Here is a 6,000-nt window from a genome sequence, read left to right as displayed (position 1 = left end):
TACTCTCCTCTGGGTTGGACTGAATGGAGCTGCGGATAACGAGCTGCTTTCATATTTCATTTAATTCTGAAGCTCCTCAGCAACTACAAGTTTGTCAGTCTGGGTGCAGAACACTTTATTGGTATGATATTAAAATAAATTGACATAATAATCTATTTGATTCAAAAAGCATTCTGTTGTCAGTCTGTTTCGTTGTTGCTTTCACGGGTCATTTATTATAGCTAACGATTTCTGCAGTATTTTCTGAAGACGTTAAAGTCCCTATGAATTGCACTTTTTTGACTGGCAAATGTAAAAAAATAAACACATTGCAAGGACACTTAAAGGGGCCACATTCTGCTCATGTTGAGGTTCATATCAGTATCCAGTGTCTCTGTGACATGTCTCCATGCTTTAATGTTCAAAAAGCTCTTTATTTTTCTCATACTGCCTGTGCTGCAGCACCTCTTTTCACCCTCTGTCTGAAACTAGAGCCCAGTCTGCTCTGATTGGTCAGCTGGCCGGCTCTGTTGTGATTTGTCAACCTCTTTGAGATGTCCCGCCCCTTAGCCTATCACGTACAATGTGTTGGAGCGCTAGCCAATAGAAGCGCAAGTGTTACCTAGTGATGTCATTATGTTCTGGATGTAAAGAAAGGAGTCCAATGGAGCTGTTTCAGGCAGGGGGGGGGGAGTGTTTGGGAGAGAAACTCGCTCTAGAGGGAACACAGGGATTTTAGCTTTGCAGACCATTTACATGCACTAAAACCTATATAAAACACTACAGGAAATGGGCATAATAGGACTTCTTTAACAAGTTGACCTCAGGGGCCATTAATCGAAGATACCTCATGGTTTGTTTAACCTCGTCCACAGATGTAACTGAGTCAACATTTAACAGGTGGACACAAAACAGTAGAATATAAACCAGAATGCTCCATGAAAGGACAACCTTTTGTTGTGTCACCGTTCACAGACAGAAGCTCCAGACTGAGCGCTCCGCTGCAGCGCCTGTGGAAATAGTTGTTTCTCTAGCAAGTCTCTGATCAAAGCCAATCGATTCCTCTGACCTTGTTCGGATCACAGGCAGGGTGCGATCGTCCCGCGCAAGCTTCGCCTCAGCCTCCCATTCAGATGAGACTTCACACACACACACAATATGAACTGTGGTTAATGATGATGACGAATCAATAGGTGATGATGAGCCTTTGAGCCATATTGTTAGCAGATGGAGTGAAGTAATGCAGAGAAGAGAAGCACGGAAACAACTAATATCAAGACATGCACCCCGGCTGATACATAAATAATATATAATACGTGTTTTATATAATATACAATACATTCAAAACACCACACAAACACCTTCCAATTTTCACAAACAATGAAAGACAAGGACAATAACTGACAATCTTCACACAATGGAATACTTTCATGGGATCCTTATATACAACACACACACACACACACACACACACACACACACACACACACACACACACATACCATGTATACATCACTTCAGGCGACATTACATTGACTTACATGCATTTCCTGGAGACTTATCCTAACCATAACCAACACATGCTTTACCCTTACCCTTACCCTTACCCTAACCCTAACCAAGTCTTCACCCTAAAATTAACGAGTCCCCACACGTGACTGTGTAAACAGATGTAGGTCCCCACAAGGATAGTAATGCTAGGTCACACACACATACACACACACACACACACACGCATGCACGCATACACACACACACACACACACACACACACACACACACACACACACAAAATGCCTTGCCCAGCAGAAAATCTCCAGCATCCAAATCCTTCCTATTTTTATCAAAGCACATTTATTTATAAGACCTGAACTAATCTTTGTAAATTCTAAAAAACACTCAAAAAAAATTCAGAACCTATTAACGCCCAATATTAATATGCAGAAAGCTTTCTGGATTCACTATACATCACTGAAAGTAATTATGGATATGAGCTTTCCTTTTCTTTTCTTTTTTTGGTTAACAGCTCTAATGTACCCGGTGAGCTGCAGTAGGAAGACGAACAGTGCCCTCTTCAGCCTGAAGCAGCTCCTGGCACTCAGCCTGCTGCCATTTCCACTCCGAGATAATCCATCCCAACATCTCAATATGGCTCAGCTCTCTTGGTGTGTGTGTGTGTGTGTGTGTGTGTGTGTGTGTGTGTGTGTGTGTGTGTGTGTGTGTGTGTGTGTGTGTGTGGTGTGTGTGTGTGGTGTGTGTGTGTGTGTGTGTGTGTGTGTGTGTGTGTGTGTGTGTGTGTGGTGTGTGTGTGTGTGTGTGTGTGTGTGTGTGTGCGTGTGTGTGTTTGTCCCTCCGCCTGTCTATTTGTCACACTCTCTGAGATGTGTTTAAAGGGGCCCTATAATGCTCCTTTCAGGTTCATATCAGTATGTAGTGTCTCTACTGGGACATGTCTCCATGCTTTAATGTTCAAAAAGCTCTTTATCTTCTCATACTGCCTGTGCTGCAGCACCTCTTTTCACCCTCTGTCTGAAACCAGAGCCCAGTCTGCTCTGATTGGTTAGCTGGCCGGCTCTGTTGTGATTGGTCAACCGCTTGGAGATTTCCTGCCCCTTAAGTTTATGATGTACAATGTGTAAGAGCGCTAGCCAATAGAAGCACGACTGGTACACAGTGCTGTGGTCCTGAAGTAAACAAAGGAGTCCAATAGAGAGGCGAAGTCCCGCCCTTCTACTTCCGACTCATGGGACCTTATTTCGGAAAAAGTATGTATTGAAGTCAATGGGGAGAGAAAGATTATCTTTCGATCCCGTGACCTGGAAGTCCCTTAATAGACTGTGTGTGGAACAGGGGAGGTGCAAAGCACTGATGAAAGTGTGGAACTACACCACAGAAGACACGTGCAGCTGTGGATCAGTGCAGACATGTCCCACCTGCTGGAATGTGCCGATGCCCCCCGGTGCAGTCCAGAAGACCTGGCAGAACCTACCCCATCAGCTGTGGCCTGTGCCCGATACTGGCAGAACGACATCTGAGATTGCTACGGACTCGAAGAAGAAGAAGATACCGTTTGAATTGTGCCACGAATTACACATATGATGTTTGTCAATCTTAACAAATAATTTCCATGTCAAAAAAGTCACAGTTTGTCGTAAAACTGTTGAAATATAAGACTATGAAAAATACGCAACTAGAAAGACTACAAATCCCAGAATCCCGGTCCCGCATGCTGGCTCTTAGGAACCGACTAACTCCCCTTGTGTGTATGTACAGCTCTCAACATGCCCAGACTTGTAGTGATTTTCACCTCTTTTAATACTTTTCGCCTCATTCTGAAAGAAAGAAGTGAAATGTGCCAACGTGACGGCCGTCTTGTTGTGTGGTGCGAGACGGGAGATGTAGTTCATTGAGCGGTTTCACACAAGAAAAGTGTTACTTCACAGTTTTACGACACATTTTTATTTTTCTGACTTGCTAAATTATCTTTTAAATTGACAAACATCATATGTGTAATTCGTGGCTCAATTCAAACGGGATCGAAAGATAATCTTTCTCTCCCCATTGACTTCAATACATACTTTTTCCGAAATAAGGTCCCATGGAGCTCAACAGGAAAGGGAGGGACTTTCAGGCAGGGGGGGGGGGGACTTTGGCATTTTAGCATTTGTGACCCTTTACATGCACAAAGTGTTTTTGTATACAAGATAAGATAAGAGAGATAAGATAGTACTTTATTGATCCAAATTTGGGAAATGTTTGTGTTGCAGCAGCAAAAAAAGACATGGCATTATACAATAACAATTTAAAGACAAGAAATAAACAAGAAAGTAGAAAATATAACACACTACAGGAAAGAGTCACCCCAAAAAGCAAAATACAGCCTCTTTAAATGTCCCATTTTTTCGCTTGATCTCAATACAAATATCTCCTCGCGACATCTTAACAGTGTTAAAATGACTTCAGACAAGAAAGATGTTCTTCAGTTCGAGCGGGGAAAGATTTTTTTTGTATTACTTTTAAGTCAGAGTTCAGACAGGGGTGAAACATCTTAAAGGATAAAGGGAGAGGAGAGCAAAATGGGCAATTCATAGTGCAGTTATGAAGGTCAAGCGTGGTTAATGTGTTTAGATTCCTAATTTCAGCCCTTTTCCAAACCACACACACACACACACAGACACACACACACACACACACACAGACACAGACACACACACTTCATTTGTGTATGATCAAGGGCAGAGACACACTCGGGCACCACATTTTTCCTACGTTCCTCTTTTTTCGGGAAATGAGCAGACCCAGTTTGAGTCAGTCCTTGAAAAAAAAAAAAATTCTAAGAGGTAAGTGTGTTTTTCTTTCACTATTTCCACAGTGCTGTTCATTACCCTCATGACAGCTGCGAGATTACTACTCTGATTTGTTTTAAGGAAACAGTTGAAGACGTTTTCCTCATTAAAAGATAATGTAACTGCTTTGCAAACATTGTGGTGAAATATTAAAAGCTTATATTCTTTTAAATGAAAGCATCCTAAAGTAACGGATGTTGTCGAGGGATCTTGGTTATACATTAAATCGGAGTTGTAACGTTTTTTTATCTTCCTCTTGGTGTGTTAATCCCTGTCTTGCTTCATTTGAGCATTTGTGAAAACAATGATCATCCTGGGATTGAAAGCCTATATTACCAGAATACAATTAATGGGGTGACATTTCTCGATTTGTTTTTTTTGTTGACCTAAAAATCTTAATATTTCAAGATAATAAGCCTTAGGACTGGGCTAAATTAAAAAGATTGCTATGTCTTATGATGTGTATGTAAATTGTGCATAAAAAGGAAAACAACACTCTCCCTGTGTTGTGCCATCACCTACTCTATGTGAAAAGTTCCTTTCATTTTTTAATGATAAAGTTTCAGTCTGGTTTTAAATCACGCCACAGTACAGAAACTGCTCTCCTAAGAGTTTTGAATGATCTTCTTTTAACTGCTGATTCTGGGAATTCTGCTGTGCTTGTGCTTTTAGATTTGTCTGCTGCTTTTGACACCATTGACCACCAAATCCTTTTATCACGCCTTGAACTGTGTGTTGGAATTAAAGGTAATGTCCTAAAATGGTTTCAATCCTATCTGTCAGAAAGGACCTTTTCTGTGCATCTTGGCCAGTATTCTTCAGCTGCAGCCCCACTAGCATATGGGGTCCCTCAAGGTTCTATCCTAGGCCCCATTTTGTTCAGTCTGTATTTACTACCTCTGGGGTCAATTTTTAAAAAGCATAACATATCTTACCATTGCTTTGCAGATGATCTGCAGGTATACCTGCCTATAAAAGCAAATAAGGAATCTAGGATTGCCTTGCTTAGCTGTCTGAAAGACATAAAATCATGGATGGAAATCAACTTCTTGACTCTCAGCGAAAACAAGACAGAGATTATAATATTTGGACAGTCTGAACTCCTGGATGGCTTTAATAGTGTACTTGGCCCCTTAGCCTCCTACAGCCAGAAATCCTCTGTCAGAAATCTTGGAGTAATCTTTGACAACTGTTTTAAATTCGACAAACAAATAAGCTCAGTTGTCAAGACAAGCTTCTTCCAGCTGCGGCTTCTGGGGAAGGTAAAGGCCTATCTTCCCAGTAACAGCTAATCCACCTATTTATAACGTCTCACTTAGACTATTGTAACTCCCTGTATATTGGTGTTGATAAGTGTTTGATCCGTCGCCTGCAGCTGGTCCAAAATGCGGCTGCACGCCTTCTTACTGGGAAGAGACGTTATGACCACATCACACCCGTTTTGGCAGACCTTCATTGGCTTCCTGTCAGTTACAGGATCCAGTTCAAGTACTTACTTGTTGTTTTTAAATCATTGCATGGACTGGCACCACATTACCTGTCTGAGTTGTTGCACCGCCATGCTCCAGCTAGAGCATTGCGATCAGCTCAGCAGAATATGTTGGTGGTTCCTCGGTGCAGGAAAAAGACCCGAGGTGACAGGGCTTTCAGTGTTGCAGCTCCCAGACTGTGGAAC

This window comes from Trematomus bernacchii, unplaced genomic scaffold, assembly GCF_902827165.1.
Source record: "Trematomus bernacchii unplaced genomic scaffold, fTreBer1.1, whole genome shotgun sequence".
Taxonomy (NCBI): Eukaryota; Metazoa; Chordata; class Actinopteri; order Perciformes; family Nototheniidae; genus Trematomus; species Trematomus bernacchii.
Note: the sequence above shows the minus strand (reverse complement) of the source record.